Source organism: Spermophilus citellus (genome assembly GCF_964194105.1).
Source record: "Spermophilus citellus genome assembly, chromosome: 17".
Taxonomy (NCBI): Eukaryota; Metazoa; Chordata; class Mammalia; order Rodentia; family Sciuridae; genus Spermophilus; species Spermophilus citellus.
The window spans coordinates 14,815,323-14,836,097 of record NC_138199.1 but is presented as its reverse complement, the minus strand read 5'-3'; the positions used below and the strand labels follow the sequence as shown (position 1 = coordinate 14,836,097).

The 20,775-nt window shown below is 43.6% G+C and overlaps 1 pseudogene across 1 annotated transcript; it reads right to left on the bottom strand.

Annotated features, from left to right (window-relative positions):
• Positions 1 to 316: 316 nt before the first annotated feature.
• Positions 317 to 9,205, bottom strand: LOC308636925 (polyunsaturated fatty acid lipoxygenase ALOX15-like; annotated as a pseudogene). The gene is made up of 14 exons: positions 9,071 to 9,205; positions 7,426 to 7,631; positions 7,052 to 7,133; positions 6,366 to 6,488; positions 6,110 to 6,213; positions 5,748 to 5,908; positions 4,969 to 5,112; positions 3,712 to 3,921; positions 2,287 to 2,373; positions 2,019 to 2,188; positions 1,728 to 1,849; positions 1,145 to 1,245; positions 843 to 1,010; positions 317 to 736 (listed from the first exon to the last, which is right to left on the bottom strand). The product of its transcript is annotated as a polyunsaturated fatty acid lipoxygenase ALOX15-like (transcript).
• Positions 9,206 to 20,775: the final 11,570 nt, after the last annotated feature.

Genomic DNA, 20,775 nt, shown 5'->3' with positions numbered 1-20,775 from the left:
ACTTATCATTTTCTAAGTGAGTCATAAAATGAAAATCCTGAGTGTCGACATTTTTTTTTTTTTAGAATCTCTGTGTTAATGGTTTGCATTATAGTATGTGTCTGGCTTCAGGACACATGCTAAATCCTATCCAGTAAAAAAAAAAAGAAAAAGAAAAAAACATTTTTGATGCTTTATATTCTTTTGGCAATACTTTATTTAAAATAGCTGGGTGTAAGCTCTTTTCTATCACTAGTGTAAAACATCTTTTGCTGTTATTAAAATTTAGGTTCAAAATCAAATTCAATTCATAAAAGGTGCCGTGCAATATATGCTATCACTCTATCATATTCTTGAAATAGTTTGTAAAAGGTGGCTATTATTGGCCCTAGAGGAGATCTGAATGGTAAGCAAAGAAGAGAGGGAGGGAGGAAAAGAGGAAAGAATAGAGGCACCTAGATGACGCATCTAAAATGAAATGTGTTCCAAGGGGCAGAGACAAGGGAAAGGTTACACTTGGGAAGGGTGGCTGTGGTTTGGGCGGAGGAGAGCTAAAACAACCAAAAGCTTGGGACACTCATATGGCCACACTATTTTCCACCAGGCTGGGTCAAAGGTACTCATAGGGTATGTTTAGGTTTTCATTCCGGACCTCGATTTCCTTGTCCAGGACAGCCAGCTCCTCCCTGAACCTCTTCAGCACAGCCTTGGGCCCAGGAGTTGAAAAATACTCCTCCTCATGCTGGCCTAGAGGCACCTGGGATGGAGAGGAAAACACAGCTTAGAACCTATGAGCCCCGTTCAGGGCACCACACCTCCCCCTTTGCCTCCTTCCCCAGGCCCTCAGGGCATCTGGTTCTCACCATAATGGGCTGGCGTCTGCCAAGTTGCCAAATGATGGACATCTGGAGAGTAGCCTGATTAACAGTGGGCAGTGTGGCCATCACTGTCTCCATAGTGGCATCCTTGGTAGTTGGTGGGGGCAGCCTCATGGTGCAGGGTGCATTAGGGATCCAAGAGAACCAATCCAACTAAATAGGAGCAGGAATCTAGAATCAAGGCCTGCTAAGCATGAAAACCCTTTGGCTCACCTGTATTCAGCTCCCTCCCCCCACTGAAGGCCACAAATTCCAGGTTGCCCAGGTTAACAGTCAAGGTTAAGTACCTGGCCCAGGTGAATGGAAGAGTGCTGCCCAGTGCAGGTGAAGATGCACATGGTGACAAAGTGGCAAGCCTGGGCCCGAGACTGGAGAGAGGTGGGAAACCCTACAAGAAGTGGGGAGAGTTAAAGTTGTGGGGTCAGGCATAGGAGCAGAACTGAGAGAGATAAGGCAAAGAGAGGAGAAAAGGGTAGTAAAGAGGGATGCCAGCAACTCTCAGTGACCTGTGGAAATTGACCTGAGAGCTGGTGCGGGGCAGGGGATGGAGGACCTCTGCTGGGAGGATCCCAATCAGTCAGGTGCTGGGGCTGGCTCACAAAGATGTCAACTTCTCAACTGTTCAGCATGCTGGTAGCCACAGTGGGGATATTTATGTCACAGAAATGGGCAAATGCTACCAGGCAGGGCTCTTTTTTCTGGAGAGCCAGTTGATAAACATTTTTTAGCACTACCCCTACTGTGTCTAGGAGGCTTTTGGATTTTATATGGGTTGGAAATGCTTCTGGAAGATTCTACATAAGAAGAGAGGATTCTGGAGAGGTCTCTTATAACTTTTGTCTTAGTTCTGAGGACAGGAACTCTGATTACCTCAGTCCTGGGCCCCTAGCAGCCCAATTTCAGTGATCTCTCGACACCAGTTCTGCAGCTCAGGGTCATCTCTCACAGCCACATCTGTCTTATAGTACAGATCCATAATTCCTTCCACATACCTGCCAGACAAGAGGTCAGGGCAAGAAGAGCTGAAGCTCTCAGCTCCTTGTTCACATGGCCAGTTCAGGGCATGCAGCTCCCCAACCAAGACACAGCCCTCCTGTTCTCCCAGCCTTCTTCTCCACCCTCACCCTCATCCCACCTGCCCTGCCTCCCTGCTTGCCTTTCCGACGGATGATTTCCCAGAGCCGCAGTGCATCTTGAGCATAGTAGGAAGACTTGACTTCCAGGAGCCCCCGGTCAGCTAAGTCGTCAGGGGGACATAATGAGCTATAGGTCAGAAGACCTCCAGCACGCCTCAGCAGATCCAGATGGCCTCCCCCACCTACGCTCACCACCTGAGGATTGAGGAGAGACAGGCAAGTCAAGCTGTCTGAAGCTAGAGCCAGCAAGGAGAGTGAACCCAGAATCCGAATCCCCACTTCTTTCCCCATACCTGGTCAAAAATTCCACAGTCTGAGACCAGCCCATTCCTGGCCCGAAGGTTAATTTCCATGGTGTATCGCAGGTGAGGAACTATAAGCTAAAAGAAGAAAAGCAGGCAAGGGCAAAGTCAAAAGAGATCTGTAGCAGGACCCTGCAGAAACCAGCGTGGAAAGGGGAGGAAAGAACAGGTCTTCAGGAAAAGCACAGACCTGGGGCTCAGTGGCCCCTCAACACCAAGAGTTTGCTACTAATCTGCACTGCCTAATTCCTTCCACAAACCACTGGCTTAGTGCTTTTTGATAACTGAAAGAAATCACTTTCCTTTTCTTCTCATATTCTTTTTCATAAGTCTAGGTGAATACTCTTCAAAATGTTTTATTAAAACCCCCATAAGAATATTTTTGAGACATTTTTTTCCTAATCTCACATTCATCCAAGAAATGTCAATGCTACAAACAGACTGTGTACCTGTTTCTGTGCTATAATATCTATGCTTTATACATGAAGATAATATTTTTCACACACACACACACACACACACACACACACACACACACACACACTGATTGTCACACACACCCTTGAGGGGAATAACAGTCCCCTTCGAGAAGGTCTGGTGAGACCTACACCTGCCTCCAGAACCTTCTGATTCCCTCTCCCCTTGTCCACCACACTCCCCTTCTTTCTGTTCTTCAGACAAGTCAAGATCTTTCTATGTCAGGGTCCCTGCACAGGCTGTCCCACTAGCCTGGAACACCGAGGGCCCTTGACCATTTCATTGGCTGGCTTCTTGTTTTCTCACCCTTTATGTCACCTCCTTGAGGGAACCTTTCCTGACATCCAATCTAAACTCACCATCACACCACCCTGTTCTGATTCCCTCTGTCGTACTTGTCACAACCCCTATATTGCAACACAATCTTTATAGTCTGCCCTCATTGGAGATGAAAATCCCAAAAGATCAGGACATTGTCTGATCCAGATGTTACCACTGGCATCTAGAATGATTCTTGCACCCAATAACCATTTTGAATGAGTGAATGTGTTACCCTAATTGCTGGCTTGAGCCCCTTTAACTGGCCTATGTTACTATTTTAGAACTTTTCAAATCTTTTAAGTGAAAGTCTTTTATGTTATTTGCATGGTCCCCTATGGATGGAATCTTTAGTCATTAGCCTGCACGTATGAATATCTGTGCTTTATAGATTTAAAAAAAAACAGTAATATTTTTTACTCCTCTCCCCAGGAAACATGTTCGACCCCTTGGGGAGGTGACAAAAGCAATTGAAAATGCAGGACAGGCCCTCTCCCACTCCCTAGCTCTCTTATTTTCCATTGCTGGTTCTCACAAAGCACTGAGATGTCAGAGGTGAGAATGTGCAGTGAGGTGGAAAGAGAAGCAGGCAAGAGAGTCGAGTTGGGAATAAGGTATTACCTTGAAGACAGGATGTACTGATGGAAGGCACCTCATGGTGGCCACAGCAAAGACCTCAGCCATCAAGTGTCCTCTCAGAAGATGAGACTGCAGCTCATGAAGCTGGAATTCAGAGCTACAGACCCAGCATTTGGCCAAGAGCCAGACCACTGGCGGATCCGTGGGCAGGAAAAGGGGTGGCGGAATAGATCCGATCTTTGGCAGTTGGAGCTGAAGCAAAGACAAGGAAAAGTTGGAAGAGGGGCTGAGTGTCAGGTGCCCAACCATTTCCCCTCTCTTCATGTTACCTGTCCCTTCCTCCTCCACATTTGCCTGTCTTTCTCCATCTTCCCACTCCAGCTACCATTTCTCCCCCCACCACCCTTCTCTTATCCATTCAGAGCAGTGCACTGATGTTGGACAAGCCTCAATGCGCTCAGCCTTCAGCAGAAACCGAGCCTTCTCCAGCCTCCACTTCCCCTTTCAGTTCCCACAATGTGGACAGGAACCAAACCCTTCATCCCACAGTCTTGTTCAGAAACCTCAGCCTCTCTCTGATCTTCCTATATCACCTCTGCACAGAGGACTGAGTCTCCAGTTCTCAGCTGCCTGCTAGACAATTTGAATGTTTCCCCATTGCCTCAAAATTGACAAGTCAAAACCCTACCCAGGCATTTTTTTCTTCTTTACTGGTATGGACTGACACCCCCTTTTCCTCTCTTTTGGAATCCAGTTGAATCTCCCTCTGCACTCCTATCCATCTTTCCTCTCCGTCTCTATCCCCAGGGGAGTCCTTCACCTCCCAGAGCTATAGCCTGAGACCCCAAACCTGGCACTAAACACAACTTCCCCTCCAGTGTGCCCACAACATCTTTCACAACAGCCATCCCCAGCTTCCCTTATCCCTACTCCTTAGCTTGGCTTAGGTTTTATCCTCTCACCTCATATTATTCGCCCACTCCAATCACAGAGAATCTCCTGACTTCTCTACCTCGGCCTCTCTGCCCAACACATCTTGCCCCTGGGGAAAGGTCCTTCCTCTCCTCCCATTTGTCTAAGTCCTGGCCCTCTTGCAGGGATTCCTTTCAGACTGTCTCTGACTTTAGTATTGTCTATATTTCCAATGAGGCTGCAAAACCTTTAAAATCAAAGACTTCATCCATTGCTTCCTTTAATGACTCCTCCAGTATCTCAGAGAGTGGGTCCTCAGTGAACTTAAATGAGGGGCTGATTTGAGACGGCCAACCAACAAGGAGCAGAAATCCCAAGTCCTCTCACCTGAATGGCCATGGGTAAGAGTTGCCCATCAGGCTGCAGCTTCAGCATGACCAGAGGGGCAGCCAGGTGCTGTTGGTGATTACAGATGACATTGGCCTTGATCCCATCAAGTAGGCAAACATCAGCTTCAAACAAGGTGCCTTCCTGGGTGGGGGAGAGGGCAAGGGCTTCTCTCAGCATAAGGTGTCTTCTTCCCACCCTGGTTCCCCAAATGGAGAAGAAAGAGAAGGAAACTGACTTGTCTTCATCACCTACTTTGTACCAGTAGTGGATTATGCGCATATTATCTCATGAAATTCGTATATATTCTACTTGAATCATTCCCAGTTTTACAGAAAATGAAATAGATAATCAGAGAAGTTGGGTGTTTTGTCTGAGTTCACACAGCTTACAAATAGAAGAGCCAGGATTCAAATCTAAGTCTGCCTGACCCTGTAATCCTATGAATTTTCTCTATCAATTGTCCCAGATTAACAATCCTCTGGCCCTAATTGTTCTGCACACTCCTTGAATCCATAGCACCAAGGCTCAGTCCCATGTCCTCATTTTGACTCAGTCTATCAACCATCCCACCTCATACACCCCACCCTTCACAATTGCACCACTCTCATGTGGGAAGAAAAGCCAAGGGGAGCTGTACTTCTCAGGATTGCTCAGGATTTCTGTAAGAGTCCTTCTTGCCAATCAGCCATAAGCCAGGCCCATGGTGAACCCTACTGCAGCACAGTTGATGCTAACACCACTCCCATTTCACTGTTCCATCTCCTTAGGGTTCATACCTTGAGCTCCTTCTGCAACTGAGCCTGCAGTTCCTCCATCCCTGGAGGAAACACTAGACGTTCAGGAAGCTGAATGGAGCGCCTCAGCAGCATGGGGTTGGCACCATTGAGAAACTGATACCCAAAGAAGGCATCCTCCTTCCAGGACTGCCGCACTCGCTCTGGGGAATGGCAGTAGAGCATGCTATGAGACCTGAGCTCCTGGTCCTCCTGACCCCCACCAAACCATCCTCATTTGACCCCAGCTTATAAGGGGATCTAAACCTCTGGTCTCCCAACCCTGATTCTTTCATTAACCCAGACTGGGTGGGATCTAGGTGATAAAAGGTCCAGGGAGAAGTACTGGGGTAGGTGGGACTAACCAGCCAGCTTGCTGTAGCCACACCAAAAAATCCGGTTATAGTCATCCACATCATTCCAGTTACTCAGAATATTCACAGATCTTTTGACAGCCAGGTCAGCCAGCCTTCAGGGAAGAATAGGGCAAACAGACACTTATTCGTAGACGAAAACACTACAGCCACAGGCACCTATCTTGGACTGGTCAGTCCAGTGCAGTACATAGGCCTATTGGCCTCCACTAGATCAAGATTCTCACCAGGACCCCCTTGGTCTCACCCTACAGCCAGTGAAGCTTCAAAGTCAACTCTCTTGTTTTCCAGAAATTGCTCATCTTCGGGGAGGTCAGATAAACTAGTCCCAGCCACATTCAAGACTAAGCCAGCCTTCCAGTTACCCCACCTGCGGGGGCAGAAATAAAATCAGGCATTGGTATTCTAGAGAGAAAAACCACTCATCATGAGTCAGGGGATGGGCGACTGTTGGGGTTTTTAGCCCTCATTCCCTCCCAACCTACGACCTGTGGGAGAGATGGGGAGAGCTCGCCCCGACTGGACAAGCCAAGAAAGGAGAGGGTCCCTCGCCGGAGGACAATCAGATAGATGCATCAGGGAGACCAATCAAAGCAGGAGCTGGTTTATTGAGAAAACACACACAGCTAATATAATGTACAGGAGCCAATCAGGATAAAGGTCAGCAGGGTGGGGAGAGTTCAGGTGTATACCCATCCTACAGGGTATATGATAACGGGTGACACGAGCTGTCCACCAGGGCAGAAGGGTTCTGAGCCTATCCTTGAGGCGGTCCGATTTTTTGTCACAACCCACGGCTGATTGCCAGGCACCATCGTAGCCATGTATGGCCCCAGGACCAGGAATCAGTTAGCAGCCAGCAAGTTAGGTTTCCTCTTTTCTAATGCAACATGCCCCACATGTTACATCATGCCCTACAGGGGACTGACTAACTTGTACAACTTCCTTCTCTCTTCCAGTTCCTCTTCCCTGTGCTTCTTGAAAAGTCCTTGAGAGTCTTCAACAACTGTGCAGCCTGAAAGTAAAGGAGGGCATGGTATGACTTCACTGAGGGCCTGACCCTATCCCTATCTTCTTGGTCCTTCTAGCTGGCCCCTACAGCTTCATGTCCCTCTCCTGTCTCCTTGACACCTGTGTCAGTAGCCTTCTGTTTTGACAATTCCCAAACAACTCCTGCCCTCCAGGTTCTAGCTTCCACATCTGTGCGCACAAGCGCGTGCGCGCACGTGCACGCACACACACACACACACACACACAGACCTACAGCCTCTCTTGTGCCTTCTCACACACTTGTCCCTGGTGCTTACCAGTGCCCTCAGCAAGGCTCAAGATGTGGTTGCCCTGCACCCACGGTAACAAGGGAACCTGTACACTCAGGCCCTCCACCTCCAGGGCCCTGCACAGAGATCCAGTTGCAGAACCAGTTGTCATCCTTAATGAGGTGCCTTTTGCGCACTTTCACAAACAGCAGGGACCCCAAGTACTCTGAGACTTCCACCTTGAACTCCTGTTCCTGTAGGCGACAATTCAGCATCCATGCTGAGAGGTTCAGAATCAGTGGGACCCACAGGATGGTGTACTTGGGCTGGGTCTTGCTTTCCCTGGACTGCTTTCCCCAGACTTCAGGGAAAGGGGAGCGAGATAAAGGGAGTCCACATTGAGCAGGGGCCCCCAAGACCCTATTCCGAGATGCTAAATAACTCAACCCACAGTGAGAAGGTAAAGGACGGGAGATGGAAAGGTGCTCTCTTTCCTTACTAATTTCCTCCCTATTTCATCGATTGGGTCAAGCGCTGGCAAGGATCAGGCACTGGGAACCCTGCGCTGCAGGCTGGAGAGCACACTGGCAGAGGAGCTCGATCCAGCAGTTACAGTGGTGAGACCCCAGCCAAGGCTGAGGGCGGCCAGGCACCCCGCCCCTACTGGAGGCAGGTTTCCCAGAAGACATTCTATCCAAGCGGAAGCCTGGAGGTGGAGAGGGCTTAGGCAGCTAGGAGTGAGAGCGAAGCAAAGGAAAGGAAAAGGCGTTCCAGCTAGAGTCCACGGAGACAGCAGGCGGAGAAAGGCACCAGCTCCGTGGAACTGGAGCACAGAGCGCCAGACGCGCAAGATCCGATGGTGAGTCTTAAAAGTTAAGCCAATGTTTTAGATTTGGTCCTGAAAGCAAGCGGGAGCCATTAAATGTTTTCAGCAGGGGAATTTTGTTTTAAGGTCGGGAATATACTGGGGGCAGAAATTGACTGGCTTCAGAAGGGTTAGAAACAGAGGCGGGGAAGCCAGCTAAGAAGGTGAAGGTAACACAAGGTCAAGGGGATACTGGTGATCAGGGTGAGGCGGTTATCAGAACAGCGATGGTGGAGATGCCCAAGAGACAAAAGACGGGAGGGTTAATAGTGGGAAAGAGGGACATCTCCTTTCTACACATTCCACTGAAACATCCTTGGGGCAAGCGTCCGGATCTGAAAGGCTGGGAGACAGATGGATGGATGATGGGAATTTGGGAGTCAGCAGGTGAAAAAAAGTAACAGAAACGGCAAGAACACCGAGTAAATGTCGGGAAATTGACAGTTCACAGGTCTTGCCTCCTTTCTCCCACCCTTCCCCCATCCCAAGTCCCCAAGATCAGAGATCTAGCACCAGTAGAGAAAATTTGAGAGAGCAGCTTTTAAAAACAGGAAAACAGGACAGAAGGCTGCTTCGGTGACCGCAGTGTTTGGTGACAATAGAACTCTGTGGAATGAGGGGTGCGGGGGAGCCAAGTCAATTCCAAGGAAGCCAGGAGCGAGGACAGGTATTGAAACCCTCTAAGAAACCCTCTAGGGCGCTGCACGCGGCAGACCCCCTGGAGCCGTAGGCTCACACGCTCAAGGCGGGCTGGGACGCGCCTCGTCACCGGGACTTGACATCTCAGGCCAAGGGCGCAGCCCACCCACCCGACTCCCTGCAGCGCACCTGGTCTCTGACTGGCCTTAGCAGCACGCAGAGCGCCGCCTCCCCGTGCTGGCCGACCAACCACAGTTGCACCTGGTTAGCGGAGCCCGCGTAGAGAGAGGTACCAGTGGACACGCGGACGCGATAGACACCCATCTTGCTCAAAGCCGCTTAACGGGTTCTGAGAACCAAGAAGGGTAGAAGCATTAAATAACAGAGCCCGAGACCCCGCCCTCTCGGAAGTCGGTCGTCAGTGGCAAGTCTCCAGCCGACCTCGCCAGAATACGATCAGGGGCCCCCAGTTCTATCAGTCTAGAGCTCAGCCCCAGTCCCCAAAAGGCGGGGCCCTATTGGGGGCAGGGCGTACAAGCCATTATGTTGATGGGAGGAGGAAGCAGAAGAGGATTTGAGCAGAAAGCCTACAAGAAGGAATCAACACCTAATCCGGGGAAACCCAGTGAGAAGAGTGAGCCTAGGGCGGACTTTGGGGCAAATCCGGAGGACTGGGAAGTCCTCCTCCACCTAAACAAACACGAACTCCTTGCAAATTGCTTCTCCCAGGCCATAGGACGCGCTTAAGGTTGCAGTGGAGAGGTAGTGGGCGAGGAGACATGGTCTTCCGCAGCATTTGAAGGATTCTATCAATTTTTGTACACTTTGCTTTCTTTGTGCTCATTACTTTGGATCTTAAAAGCGTCTGCCTTCCTTGTTACCTACAGATACGAACCTTCTTGATATTCAACACCCATGTTATCCCCATCTGCCCTCCTTCTCCTCATCCCACAGCATTCCTTCCCCATTGCCTGGTCCTCCATATTGGACTGAGGCCATGTGTTCCTCAGAATGCCCCATGCTCTTCTCTCCAAGGACCTACTCCTAGAACATTCTGTGTATCCCTCCAAACTCTGATTAAACTCCAGTTTTTCAGCAAAGTCTTCCCTGGCAATTCTACCCCTCTCACTGAGCCAGAGCAAATCAACTTTCCCTCTATGACTTTCCCTCTTGTACATATTCCTATTATTGCACACTTCATAATGCATAGTGGTAATTTATATATCTATAATCTCCCACTAATGTGAGCTCCTCTTAGGCAAGAACCACATTCTCCACACAATTCAATTTTGTCTCCCCTGGCATTAGCACACTGTCTGGGGTTGAGGATGTCAGTGAGCATTTTCTGAAACACACTGAGCTGGAAAAAATCAATTACAAATAAATTCTTCCTTTTGGGGACATAAGGTAATCAAATAATTATTAGGCAATGTAAATAACACACAAATATTAAAATAAACTGGTGCCACCATGCCATGGAATACTGCACACCTAGTAACACTAAAGAAGTTGATGGAAATATGTTGGTAACGCATATTTTCTGATTCATTTACTTTTTGGCAAAAGTACATTCGCATGATTCGAAATTCAGAATGTACAAAGTGATATTCACTAGGTCCTTCCTCTCTGCTAGTTCCAATCCACCCTGTTCACACTGTTGCTAGTGTCTTCTGTGCACATTCCCAAGCAAATGTATACCTATAATTTTTGTTCTTTTCCTGCACATGGTAGCACATTTTATACACTGTTCTGCACCTTGTTTTTTCCATAGTGCAACGTAAATCAGGAAATCATTTCATATTAGCATTAAAACATTAAAAACTTCCTTGTTATTTGTGAAGGTAGCTACAGTTTTGCCGTCAGTCCCTTATTGGTAGACTTTAAGTTATCAACAATCTTTTGTAACTTTTGTTGTTGTTGAAAGGAATAAATCTGGTGCATACATCATTTCTTTTGTGTAACCATATCTGTAATACAAAATCCTAGAAATAGAATTTATAAGCCAAAAGCAAGTGTAAATTTGGCAGAAATTGATAAATTTCCTGCCATAGAAAGTTGCACAAATTTATTCTTCCACCAGTAGTCAAGATATGAGAATGCCTATGTCAATGGTGTGATAATAAGCACTCCTATTGATAGGTAAAAATTGCACCCCCATTTTAATTTAATTTGCATTTTTATGATGGCTACAGTTGAGCATCTTTTCATATTATAGGAGCTATTTATGTTTCCTTTTTGTGAACTGGCTATTTCATTTTTCTATTGGGTTTTGGTCTTTTCTTATTTACTTGTAGCAACTATTTATATAAGGAAAATTAACCTTTCCAACTCTATCACTACTAACAGGGTCCAAAAAGACATGATAGTCCTTTTTTTTTTTTTACCTACATCAGCTTCTCTTTTTTTTAAATATTTTTAGACATTGATGAACCTTTATTTTATTCATTTATTTATATATGGTGCTGAGAATCTAACCCAGTGCCTCACACATGCTAGGCAAATGCTCTACCACTGAGCCACCACCCCAGCCCACCTACATCAGCTTCTTAAAGCCCTGATTTTGTTCTACAATATTATTCTCCACTAAAAGAAACTTGGACCGTTGGAGGATAGCTGATCCCATGTCTTTTGGCAGGTCTAAACAACATAGAATAAGCCCAGAACATACTGCTGTGGTTAAAAGGTAAGGATTCTCTCAAAAAAGTCACAGACAGTATTAAGAGGTCTTAATGTCCAATTATAAGGGCTCCCGCTAGGCACATTGTTATATTTTGAGTAGCAAAAACAAAACAATAAATAGGGTTCATTAAAATAGATATGTGGGGCTGGGGTTGTGGTTCAGCAATAGAACACTAGCCTAGCATTTGTAAGTCCCTGGGTTCAATCCTCAGCACCACAGAAAAATAAATTTTAAAAAAAGGTACAGGGGCTGGGGTTGTAGCTCAGTGGGAGAGCACTCACCTAGCATGTTCAAGGCCCTGGGTTCGATCCTCAGCACCACATAAAAATAAATAAAGGTATTGTGTCCAACTACAACTAAAAAATAAATATTAAAAAAATTTTAAAAAGATACAATACCTTTGTGTCCCACTACAACTAAAAAATAAATATTTTAAAAAAAATAGATACATGTGTCAGAATACTTTTGATTGCAACTAATATAAAAATTCAAAATGATTCAAACAATTGGGAAAAATTAGGAAATAAGAAGTTCATAAGGTAGGTTGGCTGTAGGGTTGTTTGGGTCACTGGTTCAACAATATCACCAAGCAACCCAAGGTATTTTAGGGGGCTTTCTTTTGGGTTTACCCTGATCTTTCCATTCTGTCATTCTTCATCGGTTAGTTCCTCAATAGTTTACCTCTTTAATTATGTTATGGTGGCACCATGTAATAACTGCTATCGTTCCAATAATCCCATATAGACACAATATCTAGTGGGAAAAGAGGGACCATTTTGTGCTTTCTTTTTAAGAGCCGAGAAAGTTTTCTCAGAAACCATCCAGCTGTTTCCCATCAATCCAAAATGAGCCACAACAAACAAACAAACAAACAAAAAACAGCTCTCCAAAACACAGTGTTGATTCAGGAACAGTAGGGGACTGTTCCTGAATCCTGGATATGCAAGTCATAGCAACTCATAGCCAGGTGGGCATAGAAAGACAAAGACTGCAATCCCAGAGACTCGGGAAGCTGAGGGAGGAGAACCACAATTTGGAGGCCAGACTGGGCAATTTAGCAAGACCCTGTCTCAAAAAATAAATAAAAAGTGCTGAGGCTATAGCCCCTGTGTTCAGTTACCACAAAGAAAGAAAGTGAAGGAGGGTGGGAGACAAAGGTTTTTAAAGGCAAATGAGGAGGATTACATAAGCTTTTTGAAATAATAATCCTAGGCTACAAAAATTAATTTTTAAAAAAAGTAGTATCAGTCCAAGACTGAATAGGCTACTACTAGACAGACATTTTTTAAAAATGGCCTCAGCAAGAAAGTTGCAGTTCCAGAGTCTCTTTTTCCTGACTCTCTTTGGTTAGGGTTTGACATAAATGACTCCATTTTGAATCTGAAAACATCACATTCTCCTTATCTCTTTTCTCAAAACTGAGTGTCAAGCCTGAAACCATTAAATGGGCAAAGGAGATGGAACCACTGTGATTCTCTTGACATAGTTAGAACTTAGCCCTGACTTAATTGAGCAATTATGGACACCCAAACATATTTGGGGCTCCTCCAATAAGTGAGAAGTTTGGATTAATGATTGGGAGGTAGGTGCCAAAGAGTGACTGCTGTAGTTTATAAAAGACCTGAATTCATAATATTCAAATGAAAAAAGTTGTTATAAACTGTTACCAAAAAATAACATAATGCAAAAGAGTGAATAATTAGGACTTTTGACATTTTACAGGTTTTAATGAAAAAAATGGTGTGTTTCTTCAAAGTTAATCCATTGTAATTAAGAAATGTATGTTTATTTCCATTAGTAAAATAGAAAAATATAAAAACAGATAATTGTATGTGAGCCAAATAGATATGGAAAAAATTGGAACTGTTCCCAAAAGAGGAAAGACTGATCAGAACATGTGGTTACACATGATAACCAGATGGGAAGGAGGTTCAAACAGTTAACGAATGCTTGTGCCTATACTTCATGACCAAGGAGAAGGGGGTCCTGAGTTGACAGGTAGTCAAATTTCCTAAAGAGAAATTTATGGGTAAATGCAATCCGTCTCTCCCAGGTGAAGAATCTATTAGATAGATGCCCCCTTATTCATGAGAATACATTAGCAATGCACGCATGTTTTATTGTTGTTCTTCTTGTTGTTGTTGTTGTTTCTGGTACTGGGGATTGAACTCAAGGGTGCTCTACCGCTGAGCCACATCCTCAGCCCTTTTTATTTTGAGACAGGGTCTCACTAAGTTGCTTAGAACCTCACTAAGTTGCTGAGGCAGGTCTTGAAATTGAGATCCTCCTGCCTCAACCTGGATCACTGGGATAACAGACCTGTGCCACTGTGCCTGGTCAGATATGTTTTTAATACTAATAATAAAATAGGATTATGTGGGCTGGGATTGTGGCTCAGCGGTAGAGCACTCGAGATCCTTGGTTCAATCCTTAGCACTACATAAAAATAAATAAAATAAAGGTATTGTGTCCAACTACAACTAAAAAATAAATACTTAAAAAAGAGCACATAGATATTAAAAAAAAAAACAGGACAATGAGAATGAGGGGTTCCACAACTCTGGCCTAGTGAATAAAAGAGTGCATCATTTCAAGGGAAAAGACAGATTGCAGAAACAAAGACTTCTGTGAAAGATACAAACACTGAAAGGTTTATTGAGGTAGGTGGAAAAGACAGTTCCTTGGGAGAAACAAGCTTCAGTACTCCAACCATGAATTAATCTGTTAGGAAGTGTGATTTTATAGCTTTAGCAGATCTGAGGATTGAGGATATTATAGGTCTAACAAGTAACAAGATTTAAGTATCAAGAAGAAAACAATAAAAGAAATATTTTAGCAACCTTAAGGAAGTATCTAAGCCATGTGTAAAGGCATACCCCTGGAGTCTCCAGCTACTCAGGAGGCTGAGGCAAGAGGATCATTTGAGCCTAGGAGTTCAGGGCCAACGAGGGAAACATACCAAGAAACCATCAGGAAAGTGAAGGGAAGGGAAGAAGGAAACCTTATTCCTAGGGAAAAACAAAAACAAGTAAAAACCAATGAAGTCATGAATTAAATCCATAGGGTTGATGTTTTAAAATAGATTTAAGAACAGTTGTAGTAAGTCTTATAATTATTGTATTAGTGTTTATTTTGTGTACTGTTTAAAGTGTACTCAAAAGAATCATCCAATTAAATTTGCAATTGCAGTTTAAACTGTTTGACACAATGCAATGAAGTTTGCAACGTGTAAATATTTTTTTTGAAGTTTAGGTTTCCAACTTCTACTTAGAGATGTTTAATAAACTGAGCATTAAATAAGATGAATATTGTAGGATGGACAAAATATCCTCAGACATTAAAAACTTTATCAATGTTGAACATAAACTGTGAACAATAAGTATAAATAAATACCTGAAAGGGTGTTCATCAAAAACTAGCAATGGTTAGCTCTAGAGAATGGGGATAAGGTGGGGAAAGGACTCTCGTTTCTTATATAATTTGGAATAAATTTGTAAAGTTTTAAAGAAGCATGAAGGGTTTTTCCCAAAAATTTAATCTTGGGCAAAATGTAAGACTCTAAAAACTATCATAAAGGCATTAACTATAGTCAAACATGGCTGTCAGGAAAGCCCCAAATGCAAAGTTCAAATTTTCTCTTTCAAATTAAATTAAGAAAAATCAAAATGTCACAAAATTTATCATAAACATAGTTATGACACAAACCCAGTAATTTTCTTACAGATTAAAAGTGTAATTGAAGAGTTGGGAAGACATCCAAAAGCCACTCAGTGACTTGTGGGTAACCTCAGTGAGTTTAGATAATGATGCAGTTGTGACCCAGAGAGGTAAAACCTGAGCCAATTCTCCATTTTTGGCCAGGAATATCTATCAAAGTCATCCTATATCTGTTCCACCATTGCATGTTAGGGAGAGGAGGGCAGATGACTCCCCTTTAATTTATAGGTCTTTAGGAGGAGAGGAATTATACTTGAGATGCTGCACTTAATGAAATACACTGGGAAATCTTAGCCATACCTGAAGCTGACTTGAATAGTGAAATGCTGGGCTTCTGTAATGATTCTATAATGGGATCAGACTTTGGTGCATCTTGAAAGGGGTTGAGTCTATTTTGCACATGGGAGGAACATAAGTCGAGAGTCAGAGGGCATTCAGTCTTCAAAATGGCCCCCAGGGATCCCTACCACATAACATCCATAGTATTAGAGATATTATTTTTATTGTTTTATAGATAGTCTCCTCTAAAATTCTATCAGGGTTGGTCTGAATATGGCAAAAGTGATGGAAGTCACTTCCAAGGCTAGGTCTTTAAAACATTGTTTTCCTTCTCCCTACCTCCCCTCTCTTTCTCTCTCTCTCACGAGGAAGAACTCAGCTGCCATGTCATGAGGACACTCAAGAAATTCTGTGGATCCAGGCACAGTGGCACACACATGAAATCTCAACAACTTGGGAGGCTGAGGCAGGAGGATTGCAAGTTCAAGTTCAGCCTCAGCAATTTAGTGAGGCCCTCTCAAAAAAAAATTAAAAGAGCTGGGGATGTAGCTGAATGGCAGGATGCTCTTGGGTTAAATCCCCAGTACCAAAAGAAGGAAAGGAAGGAAAAAAGGAAAGAAGGAAGAAAATAAGAAATAGGAAGAGAGGCAGAGAAGGAAAGAAAGAAAAAGAAACTCTGTGGAGAAGTCTACATGGCAAGGACATGAACATTTCTGCCACGAGACAGCCAAGAACTGAGGCCTCCACCAACAACCTTGTGAGTGTGTTATCTTGGAAGCAGATCCTCCAGCCCTTGTCAGACCTCCAGATAACTGCAGTCCCAGCCAACATCTTAACTGAAACCTCACCAGAGACCTGATCTACAACCACTTGACTCTTCAAACTGTGGGAGGTGATGTTTGTTGTCTAATGCCTCTGAGTTTTTAGGTAATGGTAATTCAGCAATGGATAATTAATAGGGACCATGTACTTATTTTCTGAATCCCCAAACTCAGAAGCTTCTGTGAAGCCAAAAATATTCACAATGAACTGACCACTTTCAAAATTAATCCTCACTCAGATATTCCTCCCCAATTAATAGCAGCTACCAACTACATGATCATCTACTTGACTGTAAAGTAAAACTTCAAGTTTTGAAAAAGATGATTTCTTGGAGCTGGAAATGTGGCTTCGTGGTAAATCACTTGCTTAGCATGCACAAAGCCCTGTGTTTAATCCCCAGTTAGTGCTAACTAACTTCTTAGGTATCTCACTTCTTATGAGACTAGAATCTTTCAGGAAACATATAGGATGTGGTTAAAATTGATCAGCCTTTAATCTTTCTTCTACTGAGACAGGACTCCCAGGAGGCTGACTCCAGTACATGAGGTAAACATCGGAACCTCTGGTTAAATATACTTGTGATAGCCAGGCACAGTGGTGCACACCTGTAATCCCAGTGGCTCCGGAGACTGCGATAGGAGGATCACAAGTTCAAAGCCAGCCTCAGCAATGGGGAAACACTAAGAAACTCAGTGAGACTCTGTCTCTAAATAAAATACAAAATAGGGCTGGGGATGTGGCTCAAATCATGTGTCCCTGAGTTCATTCCCCAGTACCTCCACACACCAAAAAAAAAAAAAAAAAAAAAAAAAAAAAAAAAAACAAGAACACTTGCAACCAAAAACTCAATATGTTTTCAAGGAGTACAGGATTGAGATGAATAAGAGGGTTTGGGATTGTGGTCAGAGTATGCCACAGAAATGTAGGCCTGAGGGAAAGAAGAAAAAGATTAATAAAAAGTTACAAGAGCCAGTCAGAAATTGTAAATGACCTTGGAGTTGTGCATGCCTCCAACTCTGTAATTGCCCAAAAGTTCTTAGAGGGTATTCAATGATGACTTTTCAGAAATTGGACATCAGATTTCAAATAAACACATTCTCACATGTCAGAATAAAGACCACTCTGCTCATATGCACTAAGGCTGGAGGAGCTTCAGAATGAACAAACATCCACATGCTATGGAATACAGTTTGGAAAAATAGGATTTGTTAGAGTGAGTCACTTACAGAGAAGCTCAGATTGGAAAACTCAGGCTTCAAAATGACCTTAAGGCCTTCCTGAATTCACATAAGAGAAGGAGAGGACATTCCTTCTCTCAGAAAATAGGACAAAACATTAGGGTTGGCCTTAAAGGAACCTCATCAAATTCGGGAAATGAAATTGATATGTATCTGATTCCACTCCTAAAGACAAATTCTCAACAATTGAGATCTCAGGGAGTAGAGATGAGTGGGTTTTCCACTTGTTGTAGAAGTTTCCTGAAAACAAGCTGATTGGGGTCTGCAGTGTGGGGAAGCTATGTGATTGATTTGAGGAGACAATTTGGCTTTCTGTGGTTGGACCTAAGTGGAAGCAGGGACAAAAATTCTAGTGTTATTGATCTAGTCTTGACCATTTTGAGCCAATTGCTGCAGAAGTTATGGTTTGGTTTCTGCCACAGTGTGATTTGACTTCCCTGGATGGTTGCTAGAAAGGTTGTAGGACAAAGTTCTATATTTATATATAATCTGGCCATTGTTCTTTTATGTTTAGTCTCTCATTGGAAATGTAAGAGAGTGCCAGTTACTCTGCACTCCTGCCGGTACTTGGTATCATCATCTTGTCAGTGAAAGGTGGTTTCTGGGCAGGGGGTTGGAGATGTGCAGTTCACCAAGCAAATAGATGTGTGATGATATGCCATTGTCGTTTTAACTTACATTTTGCTAATGACTAATTATACTGAGAGTCTGTGATAGTCAGACTTCCATTCCTGTGACAAAATACCTGAGAAAAACAACTAAGAGGAGAAAAGATTTATTTTGACTCATGGTTTCAGATATTTCAGTCCATAATCACTTGGCTCCATTGATTGGCCTGTGGTGAGGCAGAACATTATGGCAGGGAGGATGTGGTGGAGCAAAGTGGTTCACCTCACTGACATCAGGAAAGGGGCGAGAGAAATGATATACTCTTAAGAACACACCTAATTCCTCCAATGAGGCCTCACCTTCAAAAGTTTCCATCATCTAATAATACCATCAAATTATGAATCCATCGATGGATTGATCCACTGGTGCGTTAAAACCCTCATGATCCCCTCACTTCCCCAAAGTCCCACCTCTGTACATTGCTGCATTGGAGGCCAATCCTTCAACACAGGAACCTTTGGGGGACATTCTCAAAAACTAAAAAGGACTGGTGATATAGCTCAGTGGTGAAGTACCCCTGGGTTAAATCCCCAGTATCAAAAATAAATTATTAACAAAAATTTCTGTTTGGCCTCAGCAACTTAGAGAGACCCTAAGAAACTCAGAGAGACCTTGTCTCTAAATAAAATACAAAAAAATGCCTGGGGATGTTGCTCAGTGGTTAAGCACCCCTGGGTTCAATCCCTGGTCCCCTCCCCCCTCAAAAAAATCTGCTGGGTCCTTTTTTATTGTGATCACATTGAATATATTGGTATATTTGTAAAGAACTGACTTCTACCAAAATTGAGTTTTCCAATCTATGAATAAGATTTATCTCTCCATGTATTTAGTCTTTGATTTCTTTCATTAGTATTTTAGTTTCCAGCATACAGATCATGCACATATTTTATTTGATTTGTACCAAGTTTTTCTTTCTTTGGTGAGGTTGTAAATAGTACTCTTTTATTCCACATTCCAGTTATTCATTGCTACTGTATAGAAATGCATTTGATTTTGTATATTGATCAAGTATTCTGCAGTCTCAAAAAATCTCACTTATTAGTTCTAGGAGCTTTTTTTTCTTTGGGTTTTCTATGTAAATAATTATATTAGTCCATTTTCTGCTGCTACAATAAAATATTTGAGGCTTGGAACTTTTTTTTTTAAAGAGAGAGAGAGAGAGAGAGAGAGAGAATTTTTTAATATTTATTTTTTTAGTTTTCAGTGGACACAGCATCTTTATTTTATTTTTATGTGGTGCTGAGGATCGATCCCAGTGCCCTGTGCATGCCAGGCGAGTGCGCTACCACTTGAGCCACATCCCCAGTCTGAGGCTGGGAACTTTATATAGAAAAGAGGTTTATTTAGCTCACAGATTTTTGAGGTTCAAGAGCATGGCACCACCATCTGCTCAACACTGGTGAAGCCCCACAAGGCTGCATCACCTGGTAGATGGCATCACGAAGGGAGTGCCTATAAGAGGGAGAGATCATTTGTAAGGCAGGCAGCCTGAGAGCAGGGAAGGGCCAGTCTTGCTCTTTCACAACAATGCTGTGGCAAGACAATCTCATAGAACTACCTTAATTTAGGGCTGCATCCTCATTGACACAAAGACCTCCCAACTAGGCCTCACCTCTTAAAAGATCCACCACCTCCCAATGTCACCACACAGAGAACCAAGCCCCCAACATGTGAACACTTAAGGGGGTGGAAATACATCCAAACCCTACCAACAATCATAGCAAATATAATGGGGAAAATTTTATTTCTTCCTTTCCAATTTGAATAGCTTTTATTCCTTTTCCTTACAATGATGCACTGGCTAGGACTTCCCAAGGGTGTCACATAGGAATGGTGAGAATGAACAGCTTTTTCCTGTTTCCATTGTTAGGAACAAAGTATCCAATATTTCACAATTAAGTATAATTTTAGCTTTTCAACACCAGGTTGGGGAAGTTCCCTTTCCTCTTTACTCTGTTAAGATAGTGAATTATATTGATTGATTTTCAAATGTAGAATCATCCTTGTAATCCAAGATGCACTCCACTATCTTAAGCAATAAATAAATCATTGCTTTGAACCATGTAACTCTGGACAGTGGCCACTTCTGGGAATCCTACAGTGAATGCCACGGAAGAACCCATTGGCATGCAATTTGTGACTCCTGTTGATAGGGAGAATTCTGTGTTTTTTTCCATGGAATTTACTAGTTCAAAAACCTTGGATTCAAATCTCAGCTGCCCAGAAGTAGAAGCAATGGGTGTAAACTGATAAGCCTCAGCCAAGCTGTTTTGCTCAACTTCATCCGGTTTACCTCAAGAAGCCTTTCTACACCAAAACCCTTTGGTGTTCATATCTACGTAAATAAACCTGCAGACCCTCCTTCTTTGTTAAGCCAGACTCCCTCAGAACTGCTTGCCCACCATGTCCTGCTTCCATTCATAATTGAGTCTTTATTTCCATAATTTCTAATTTTCTCAATCTGACTCACAGGCCTGAGTTTGGTGAAC